Genomic DNA, 12,593 nt, shown 5'->3' with positions numbered 1-12,593 from the left:
AATAAAAATTCAGTCTTTGTCAAACATTATTATGGCATCAAAGCGTTAACCCCTTTTTCACTTTTCAAAAAAAAGAAAAAAAGAAAAAAAAAAGTGATTTCATAGATCCTTCTTCAAAACACCATCACCATCAAAGACTCTCCATGCCTCCCTTCTGTTTGACGTTGTTGCCACCGTCATTCACAGGCCACCAATCATTCTCCGCTTTTCTGTCTACTGGCAATGAAATTTCCAAGCCTATTAATGTTGAACTTGATGGGACCAACTACATATTTTGGTCTCAAAGAATGGAAGCATTTCTTCGAGGGCGCGGACAATGGTTGCTTTAAATTGTGTTCTTGCATGCTCATAAGCTTTCATAGATACGATACTACTAGTTATCAGTATAGCAGTTCACTCAGTGTTCTTTATTTGGGTGATAGTAGAATTTTTCATGGAGTGGAAGAGATGTTTGGATGATGAAGAAATAAAACATGAAACAGTTGATAGAAAATCTATGGTTCTAAGTGAGGTTGTTGTTCTTTGTAATGTTTTAATCTCTATTTCCTATTTGGGTTATCTTGTTTTTGAGACATCACGAGCAGATTCAAGTTTTGTCGAGTTTCATCGAGTTTTCTTTTTTCAAGTTTTATGAGTTTTGACTAGTTAAGTGGACTGAATCTTGAACAAGTCTCAACTGAATTGTGACTAAATTGATTTTTTTTTTTTCCTTCATTTTTTCAAGTCTTGGTTAAATCTAAAATTTTCTTAATGAAATCATGTGGAAGTTTTCAGAATGCTGGAAGTGGGAACATGTGGTTCCATTGTGTTTCATGATAACTAAAAGTCTTCTTTCTTTCTTTCTTTCTTTCGGATATAAATTCAAGTGTGACTTTTTTTTTTAACAAGTTTGTAATCATCTTTTACCATAAGATTGATATTTGGAGCATATGTATCTATGGAATAACCTGGAACAGTGGCTAATGGCTGAGATTTGTTTTGTAGGTTAGAACTGACTGGTTAGGCTGAGTGCTTCCCTTGAAGAATCTCCCAAATAACAGGTTCATTTCCATTCCCTTGCAGCAGCTGACTGCTTCACTCGTATAATCGCAGTTTAGAACCTTACTGTTAATACATTGATGAGTATTTTCTCTGTCATTGCCCAGCTAGGTGCTGACCAAATTCTTTTGCAGCATTAGGCTGACTACCTTTGACACTGTTAAAGGCTGAATACCTATGACTGGTTGTAGACAATCAGCATTAGGCTAAAATAACTGTTCCAACTGCCATGCCATCTTGGTTCTTTAGTTGTTCTAAAAGAGGACGGGCATATATTCCAATGTCCAATCTCTATTGTTTTCTCATTGGTCTTGCAATGATGATATGGTGATTGCCCTTTCAAACTTCAGTTGGATAGATTCATTATGTCCTATGTACATTGTAATGAGTTGCATTATGTGGCTCTGGCTCATAGTTTTATCCATCTTCAAGACATCTGCTGAAAACTCAGTGCTTACTGAATCTAGTTCCTTGTTATGTTCATTTCAGTTTACTCCATCTAATCATGTTTGGCTTTGGTTCCTTTTTTTCTTTTTTCTTTTTATGAACACAACCTGTAAAGCTAAGCTTATGCAATGGTAAGTTAAGTTGAGACAAGTGAAAGACTTGAGATTATTCTTTTTTCTTTGGTTCCTTTTTTTTCTTTTTTCTTTTTTCCTTCACATTATTCTTTTCTGGAGACAAAATAAGGAAGTTGAATATATTTTTCTACTCCCTCTTACACTGTCAGGAACATCTTTGCCATAAAACTCTAGTAGTTTTCTATTTGTTTCCTCAGATCATACCCATTTTTTTCAGATCCTCTTTGTCGAAAGGTAGGAGAACCATTTTCCAAGAAAACATTATCACAATTCACAGCAATTTCATTATGTTCAAAGGCTCACATCTTGCTAATCATTTAAATTTGTACCCTTTTTATACTATAAAACCCATAAAATTAGTTTAAGTTGGGAGCGTGATCTACTCTGTTGATGGGTTAATCTTAGATACTATATACCAAGAATTATGTAATACTTCATCCTATACTGAACAAATTATGTTTGCACTACATTGATTTTTTTATCTCAATGTGAATGTGGTGCATCATTATATTTTTCTTACTAGTAAGTGACTAAAAATCCTCAAAGCCATTGGTACTTGTACCATCCCGCTTTTTGTTTCCCTCTTGTGATATCTATGGTCCAATATATGATTCCATCTTTGATAAAAGCCTTTTGCAGCCAGCTTCTGTTTGATGATTTTAGACTGCTTCGCCAACAAAGGAGCCCATTATGTGGGTGGTCCACATTGGTATCTTGAATGCCACACAAACAGTGGATGAGTTGCAACATTTCAAAAACAACGTGGCCCATGTTTTGAACAGTCCAGATTGGTGGTATGTATGCTGTTTTACAGTAGATGAGTGGCAGCATGCAAATGGCATCAGGCAACAAAGGATGGCAACCTATCTGTTTCTTGATACAACATTCATTCATGGTGCAGCAAATTTTTATTTTTTTTTACTTGGCAGGGCAGGAGACCACATCACTTTTTTTTTTTAAAATACTTTTGATGAGAAAGCTTTACTCTAGGCTATGGATTATTGGAAGACATAAGTTCTACTACTACGGAATTAATCCGTAGCTATATATCTTTAATCGTTTCTATCTATATCATTTACCGGCGGTTTTGGCCTCTACTCCGATGTGAGTAGGAAACCGTTGTTTGTCTGATGGGGGTAGGGCTTTTTTTTTTTTTTTTTTTTTCTAATGCACACGTGCACACACCCCACACACTCACACTAGTGGAATTTCACCACCTATGGGTACTCGAACCCTTGACCAGGGGTTGAAACTCCTCAGGGTCTACCACTGGAGTAAGAGTAAGGACCCGTGGGAGTAGGGCTTTATGCAGTTTTTAACCCATCATTTAGTTGGTAAGAACATTAAATAGCCTTGTGATAGGCCAGTTCGGGTTGGGTTAGACAGCCCCTAACTATCTTTTTTCACGCTCAGGCTTCGACCCATGCTGCGCCCAGGCTAGGCACAGGCCCGATGTCTATATGTTGGCCCGGCCCGGCCCAATCCAGATCTAGCCCAAACTCAGCCAATCGCCACCTCTTAACTCATAGTGTAGCTAGTTGCCTGAGTTCACTTGGATAGTCTAACTAATCGATCTAAACCGTCTGTTAGTTCAGGGCACATTTCATGGGCTACCATGCAACAACTACACTTATTGGATGATCCAATCCATTCTTAATTTGGCCTTATTTTCTATAGCCAATCTGTTTCCAACCCCAATGTGTACTGGATTGGTGTACCATTTGTACATTAGCCAATCAAATGTGATTTGGACTTGAATGAACAGTCTAGATCAATGCACTGTACTTTTCAAGTATCCGAATGGAACTAGTAGCACTCTAACTTATAGTGCTGTATGCGAGATCACCAGAGCATTTCTTCAACACAATGGTGCTATTTTGTATTGCCGGGTTGCAAATGGCGCTCATGGTTTTTTAATCCAGACAAATTCGCCTGTTTAAATGTTCACGGTTTTGTAATCCAGACCATTGGTCTGTTTCGACTAACCATCTAAGGGTTCATTGGCTGAACATGGGGCATACTGACTTATTTACTTGCAGCGGACCACAATGGATGCTACACAGTCTTGTCCATTCGGGACCATTTGAGTCTTGGATCTGCCTTGCTTTTCGGCTCATACCTATAATTGGATTGCTGTGTGCTTTTATCGTACAAGTAAACTCTGTTGGGCCCACAGAGAATGTATCTAGTTTATCCACGCCATTCATCCAATTTTCTATCTCATTTGATGGGTTGAGCTCAAAATCAAACACTATCCAAAACTCAACTGGACCACACCACAGGAAGCAGTGGGAATAATTATTTCCCCAATTGAAACCTTTAGAAGGCCAACAGCCATGTTTATTTGTCATCCAACATGTTCATAAGATCAAACATATATGGATGAAGGGAAAACACAAATGTCAGCTAGATCCAAAACTTATGTGGCCCTCGAGAATTTTTCAATGGTATATGTTCAATTCACACTGTTTTCTATAGTGTGGTCCACATGAGCTTTGAATATGCTCCATTTTTTAGGCTCAAGCCCCAAAATTATGTAGTAAAATGGATGGATTATTATTATTATTATTAATTTTTACTTAACATAGGCGATATTGGGATTTCAACATGTATGGATACGGATTTCAACATGTATGGATACTTGAACCCTTGACCTGGTGTTGAAACTCTTGAGAGTCTACCACCTGAGCAAGAGTAAGGATCCAAGTAAAATGGATGGTTGGAGTGGATAAAATACATAAATCACAGTAGGCCCCGTAGAGTTTACTCAGTATGCTAGTCCTAATCCGCTTGCAAAATTATCTGGCAAAGAAGGCACGCATATATAAAAGTGGGCCCACAGAGCTCCCGCCATGCCCGAGTCTAGGCAGTGACAGGATGCAATTTTTTTTTTTTTATATTGGGATTGGCAAAATATCTTTCATTGAAAAGGCTGATTACAAGGATGTACTTTGGGTTGCTCAAAATCTCAAAAAATGACAAAGGGCAACTTATCATAACCGACTATACATGGACTCCCCTCCTAATGGCACCAATGCCTGAAAAATCTAAAGCCACCCTACCCCTAACCTCCTGCGGAAGCTCCCTCAAGGAAGAGTAAAAACAGCATGTTTGGGTCCTACAACCCTCCTTGGCCATGTTAGACAGCTCACATACTACCTTGTATATCTTCTTACCTTGTATAGATGATTGTAATATCTTTCCTTTCCTGTTATAGATGAGTGTAATATCTATATATTCAACCCCATTGGGTTGTCTCAAATACATAGAAAAACCTTTTTGGATTCACTGTTTACATGGTATCAGAGCCATACTGATCCAAATCCGGCCACTCCCTGCTGCGTCCCTGCTGCGTCCGGCCTCCCTGCTGCGTCCGGCCACCCCCTGCTGCGTCCAGCGTCCCTGCTGCCAGATCCGGCCTCCCTGCTGCGTCCGGCCACCCCCTGCTGCGTCCAGCGTCCCTGCTGCATCCGGTCACCCCCTGCTGCAAGATCCGGCCTCCCTGCTCCCTGCCCCTTGCTGCGTCCGGCCTCCCTGCTGCTCCAGCCTGCTCCAGATCCAGATCCGATCCACCCCCTGCTGCCCCTGCATGGTTTTCCGGCTCCAGCCTGCTCCAGCCTGCTCCAGATCCTGCGCCCCTGCTCCAGATCTAGCGCACCTGCTCCAGATCCAACGTCCCTGCTCGGTTTTCCTGTTCCAGATCAAGATCTGACGCCCCTGCTCCAGATTCGACGCACCTGCTTGTTTTTCATACTCCAGATCCAGATCCAGAGTTGCTTTTCCAGATCCCGATCAAGGTTGCTGATTGTTTTTCCAGATCCAGATCCAGATCCAGATCCAGAGTTCCTTTGCCAGATCCAGAAACTGCAATTCCTTGGGTATCTCCTACTGTACGGTACTTCTACGACCTTCTTCTGCTGCAACTTCTTGTCTGCTTTACATTACTTCAGATCAATGGACAAGAACTCATCACGTATAGAGGCCCCACGTTGTAGTTTTGATGGTACCAACTACTCTCTGTGGGCCATCCATTTTCAGAACTTTCTCAAGGGTCGTGGTTTGTGGGGACTAATTGATGGATCCGTTCCTCTCCCCACTTCCACAGATGCCGACAAATTAGCTGATTGGGAAATGAACAATGGAAGGATTATTACCTGGATTTTTGATTCCGTCGATCGGTCCATTGCTGTTGGTCTTACACCTCATCGCACTGCTAAGGCAATGTGGGAACATCTCCAGACGATTTATCAACAGAGTAATGCGGCCCGGTTATACCGCCTGGAACAGGATCTCGTTAATCTTACTCAGGGTAACGACAGTATTCAATTATTTTACTCCAAAATTGTCACAATTTGGACAGAGATGGCTATGATGGATCCACCATTTCCTCATGACTTTAAAATATTCCAATCTATGCGCGAGAGTACGCAAGTTCGTCAATTCCTTATGAAGCTACGTCCGGAATTTGAGCATTGTCGGGCTGTTCTCTTGAACCGTAGCCCTACTCCTTCACTGAATTCAGTTATTAATGATTTATTGGCTGAGGAACAACGTCTGAAAGTTCTCTCTCTTCCTTCCTCAACTCCGGGCTCATCTGATATGGTGCTTGCTGTGTCCACCACTCCACCAACACGTGGTTCTGGTTCCTCTCCTTTGACTTGTCGCGGGTGCAACAAGGTGGGTCATGTTGTCGCTCAATGCAAGGAATGGTGCGCTTATTGTTGACGGACTGGTCATGGTATTCAGGACTGCCGTACACGTGCCAATGCATCTTCGTTCGGGCGTGGACGTGGAAGTCGTGGTCGTGGCCGTGGTCGTGCTCTTTCTGCTACTGCTGCCACTATTTCTTGTGAGCCGTCTGTTAGTGATTCTGCATCTACTGCTTCCGCTGAAGGTCTTTCATCTCCGTTGACTCCTGCGATGCTCCAGCAAATCGTTCAGGCCCTTTCTGCGGCCGGTTTGTCAGGTATATCCCCATCTTCTACATGGTTCTTCGATTCGGGTGCTTCCAATCATATGACCAGTGCTGTATCCCATCTTCGTAACATTCGTCCCTACACCCTTTTCTTAAAATAAAAGGCATCACATTATTTCTACTGCGGATGGCACTAGACTACCTATTCAGTCTGTTGGATCATTGACTTTCTCTCCTTCTGCTCATCGCCAGTTCACCCTTCGTGATGTGTTTCATGTCCCTAACCTCTCTTCCAATTTAATTTTAGTTGGTCAACTCACATCCAATAACTGCTTAGTCATTTTTCTTCCCAATTGTTGTTTTGTGCAGGATCTGGCAACGGGGAAGGTGCTTGGGAGGGGTAGGCGGCATGGTCGTCTGTACGTGCTGGATTTTGATCCATCTGTCACTCCGGCTCGTTGTTTCTTTTCTCCATCTTCATCAGATATTTATTCGGCAAATAAATTGTGGAAATTGTGGCACTTTCGCCCGGGTCATCCACATTCTGATCGGTTACTTCAGTTAATTTCGTCTGGCATGTTAGGGAATATTTCTCTTAATAAGAATGATTTGGATTATTCTTGTTCTTCATGTTGTCTTTCAAAAAGTAAGTGTGTTCCATTCTCCCTAAGTACTACAAAATCATCTTCTATGTTTGAACTTGTGCATACGGATGTCTGGGGACCTTCACCAATAATGTCTCTCTCTGGGTTACGATACTATGTTATATTCATTGATGATTTCACACGTTACACTTGGATTTACTTTCTGCATTCGAAGTCACAGGTTTTTGAAAAATTCAAGTCCTTTCACTCTATGGTAAAGACTCAATTTCGGGTTCCAGTTTAAACTCTCCGTTCTGACTCAGGGGGGGAATATCTCTCAACAGATTTTCGTACATTTCTTCAAGGTCATGGGATTATTCATCAGACCACCTGTTCTGATACTCCACAACAGAACGGGGTGGCTGAACGGAAAAATCGTCATATTGTTGAAACTGCCAACACCCTGATGACAGCTATGAGTGTTCCTCGTTCTTTCTGGGCGGAAGCAATGTTACATTCTGTCTACTTGATTAACCGGATGCCAACCAAGGTTCTGAACAGTAAATCTCCCTACTTTGCTCTCACCGGCTTACCTCCTGCATATTCCACATTTCGTGTTTTTGGTTGTATCTGTTATGTTCACCTGGCTTCACGTGAACGTCACAAACTATCTCCAAAATCAATCAAATGTATGTACTTGGGATTTGGGGAAACTCAGAAGGGTTTTCGGTGTTATGATCCGGTTTCTCGTCGTGTTCGGGTTTCACGAAATGTTGTCTTTCTTGAACACATTACTTTTCATTCATCTCCTCCTCCTCCGCACACTCCAAACCCTCCTGGTTTAACCGCCTTTCCAGAAATTCCGGTTGCCTCAAGAACTCTCCCTCGTCCGTTGCAGGTTTACTCACGTCGACCACGTAGATCCACCACCTATTACTCAACCCGAATCCATTGCGGATCCCGAACCTACCTCAATACGACGTTCCGCTCGTGAACATAGAGCGCCCGATCGCTTGATATGCTCTATGTCCGCCATGAATGCTACTCTGACTGTTTCTATTCCAACTTCATACTCTCACCACTCTTGATTGTTGGAAGAAGGCTATGGCGAAACTTGCGGCATTGGATGATAATCATACGTGGGACATTGTCACTCGACTAGCAACTGATTGGTAGCAGATGGATTTATTCTGTCAAGCTCAAGTCTGATGGATCATTGGATCGATATAAGGCTCGGCTTGTCGCTCAAGGATACAAACAGGAATACGGAATTGATTATGATGAGACTTTTGCTCCCGTGGCCAAGATGAAAATTTTTCGTACTCTTCTGGCTATATCTTCTGTTCGCTCATGGCCACTCGCTCAGATGGATGTGAAAAATGCTTTTCTTCATGGAGATTTTCAAGAAACCGTATATTTGAAACCTCCTCCTGGCTCTTTAATCCTTGACAATAAGGTATGTCGCCTAAAGAAAGTCCTGTACGGCTTCAAATAGGCACCCCGGGCATGGTTCCAACGCTTTCACGATGTTGTTACGGGTGCTAGCTTTACTCAAAGTGGTCATGACCCATCCTTATTTTTGCGCAACACTGCTCACGGAATTGTCATTGTTCTGGTCTATGTTGACGACCTCCTCCTGACTGGTAGCGATGCTACTGGCATCTTAGCTTTAAAGGAAGTTCTGCAATCATCCTTCAAGATGAAAGACCTTGGCCATCTCACATACTTTCTTGGACTTGAATTTTCACGTTCCAACCGTGGGATCCTGGTCAGCCAGCGTAAATATACCAAGGATCTTCTCGCCTTGGCATCATTGACGGATCAGAAGACAGTTCAGACTCCCTTAGAACTTAACGTTCACTATGGCCGTGACGATGGTGATCTACTTGCACAGCCCGACTTATACCGCCGTTTAGTTGGGAGTCTGGTTTACTTAACTATGACTCGCCCTGATATTGCCTACGCTGTCCAAGTCGTCAGTCAGTTTGTTTCTGCCCCTCGGACTCTTCATATGACGGCAGTGTTGCGCATCCTACGGTACCTTCGTGGAACTCTAGATCGATCTCTGTTCTTCTCCTCCACGGCAACTCTGGAACTTCGTGCTTATTCGGATGCTGATTGGGCTGGATGCGCTCTCACACGAAGATCTACCACTGGCTACTGTGTTTTTCTTGGCACTTCTCTCATCTCTTGGAAGTGTAAGAAGCAGGCCACTGTTTCCAAATCAAGTACAGAAGCCGAGTATCGGGCGATGTCAGCTGCGTGTAGTGAGCTCGTCTGGTTACGTGGACTTCTTTCAGACTTGGGCATTCGTCTACAGAATCCTACTCCACTCCATGTCGATAATCTCAGTGCAATTCAGATTGCCTCTAACCCGGTTTTTCATGAACGGACGAAGCATATAGAAGTTGACTGTCATTTTATCCGCGAGAAATTTCAGTCTGGGCTCATTTCTCTCCCACATGTGGTATCCCATGATCAGATTGCTGACATTCTCACCAAGTCCCTCACATCTGCACGTCACTCTTTTCTTGTTGGCAAACTATTACTTGTCGATGACCAGCATTAGTTTGAGGGGGGATGTTAGACAGCTCACATACTACCTTGTATATCTTCTTACCTTGTATAGATGATTGTAATATCTTTCCTTTCCTGTTATAGATGAGTGTAATATCTATATATTCAACCCCATTGGGTTGTCTCAAATACATAGAAAAACCTTTTTGGATTCACTGTTTACAGGCCAGACCATCAGCCGGGCCATTTGCCTCTCTAAAGATATGCGAAAACTGAAAGGAACCGAGTCTGAATAAGTTATTGATGCGGGCAATCCAATGCAGCCATTTCTAGCCACCGTTGGAAATGCCATTTACGAGTTCCACCACCGTCTTGGAGTCCGATTCAATCATAACCTGGCGCAAACCCATGCCAACACAAAAAGAAAGGCCCTCGTGATGGGTCGAGAATTCTGCAGAGTTATTTGTTCCTTGCCCATAACCACTCGAGAAGGCAAATAACATTGAGCCATCCTGTCTTCTGCAAATGCCACCACCACCAGATGGCCCTGGGTTATTCAGCGCCAACCCATCAACGTTGAGTTTAACCCAGGGAGTAACTGGTCTGCCCCATTTAATGACCGTTGGGTGCACCGGAGGAGGGGGAGATTAACGGACTAGGCTACCGAGGAGAAGCCTATTGGACCGAGACTTGGGAATTGATTGAGATTTTCCCCTGAAAGCCCAACCTAGCCACCTTTTGGTTCGAGAGATGACCGTCCCAACTGCGATCGTTTTTTCTTCAAATCTGGCAAGGTTCCTGGCTTTCCAGATTTTCCAAAGTAGGAAAATTGGAATTAGTCCGGTGATCTGCATATTGGGGGTTGCTGGGCGCAGGCCACCCCACCATTGGTGCAGCCTGGCCAGGATGGGCTGGTTGGCTGCGCCCGAAAAATCCATCAGGCCATAGAAATGGCACCAAACGGATGCAGCTAGGTCGCCCATGGAGAAGACATGATTGAATGCGCCCGAAAAATCCATCAGGATGCAATCTTCTCCCCGATCAAAACCTTTGCTTATTTAATGCTTCTTGGAAGCTATTTGAGAAGTTGCTAAGGTTCACCATGATGTTCATCTACCATCCAAACCGTTCATAAAGTAATTCTAACTGTGATCAAATGAAAACATAAATATTAACCTAATCCGAAATTTATGTAGCCCCTGAATGTTTCAACAGTGAGCATTCCATCTCCACTGCTTCCTGTAATCTGGTCCACTTGACTTTTGGATCTGCCTCAGCTTTTGGGTCATGCTCTAACATGAGCGGGAGAAACCCATGAAAGTAGTGGATTTCTCACCGACATCTCGGTGGGCCCCACTAGCTTCTGAAGGGTGTGGAGGGGCACAGGCAACTGGCTTCCGTTTTCTCATGCTGATACTACAAAACGTTAATTTGTTTAATAATAATTAAAAAAGAAATTATTCTACAATTCTGCTTGGGACACCCACAATATAGAGAATCCAATACATTCAAAAGGATAACCCAACCAAGAAATTAGAAAGCCCCAAAAATAATGCCGATGCAGCCATCACATCTTGAATTTGATAGTTTTTCATAGATGTCCATTATTTTCTGTGGTGTGGTATCTGGATTTTTGAGGCATCCGGAGGGCTCATGTGATGTGTGGGTCGTAATGAACACACGCGTGGCTGTGGACCCCACACAGAGAGAATTGCATAACATTAACACAGCACGTGAGGCAGAAGATCGGGCCTCGTCCGGAAAAGTCCATTTTGTGCGGACGGATTTGCCCTCGTTTTGAAAGCTGTGGTTTTGTTTATTACAGTATGGCCTGACTAATGAGAGCTAATTGTATGTGCCCTGGGGCACAAAGATATAGGTGTGCCTGAGGCTATGTGGGGCCCACAGAGATGTCCATGACAAATCCACTCCATCCTTCTGTTTTTAAAGACCACAGTAATATATGATGCTAAAAATCAGGCATATACAAAACTCATCTGGGCCATATCACATGAAACAGAAAGGATTGAACGCCTGGGGTGACAGAAGCTTTGTATCATGATGATATTTGTTACTGCAGTTTATCTGAGTGGTAATAACCATATTAGTACGGTTTGGATGGGCTTTTGGCCCCACACAGCACCGGGCACATCTATATCTCCGCTGCTTGTGGTGAATGCAATCGGCTCTCCTAATAAATAAGTAGACCCGCTTGGTTCTTCTTGTGGCAAGTCATCCACATGACGGATCCCAACAGATGAATGGCTTATATGTTCCACACATGATCACATCTACACATTTGGAGGCATGTATTGCGTTAGGCTATACACACGAATGCCATATTAGCGGTATAATAACATTAAATAAAACCTGAGTACTTTAATCATCATGCCTATTGCACTCCTAATGTAAAGGAGGGAAAGTGGTCATGATCTAGACCATTGATCTGATTTCTTCCAATTTTCTTATTTGTTGCTGTTCACTGTCCCAGAGCACATCTATCAAACAATCATAACCATCTTAGTGGTGGACCTGTTCCTATTGATCTGACTGCTGCCAATATTCTTTTCCAAACCTTTATTCTAAGGATATAGATAAGATGACTAGGGTGAGAAATTCATGATTTTGCCAATCCATAGTATGACCCATCCTCATCACTTGTTGGAGACATATACTATTACGTGTTAATGGTTTGAGCTTTTCTATTGGGCTTTTGAGCCACGCATAAATTTAGCCCATCTCTCAAAGATGCTGGGTTTGGACCACATATGACAGTTCATAAGCCCAGCCTGGACAAGCTCATTAAGGTTTCCAAGGATAATTTTATTATATATATATATATATATATATATATATATATATATATATATATATATATAAAGAAAGCTCGTGGATCCTTTTGCATGACTAAAGAAAGCTCGTGATTCCATTTAGTCATGCAAAAGGGTCCACGAGCTT

Source organism: Magnolia sinica, chromosome 9 (genome assembly GCF_029962835.1).
Source record: "Magnolia sinica isolate HGM2019 chromosome 9, MsV1, whole genome shotgun sequence".
Taxonomy (NCBI): domain Eukaryota; kingdom Viridiplantae; phylum Streptophyta; class Magnoliopsida; order Magnoliales; family Magnoliaceae; genus Magnolia; species Magnolia sinica.
Note: the sequence above shows the minus strand (reverse complement) of the source record.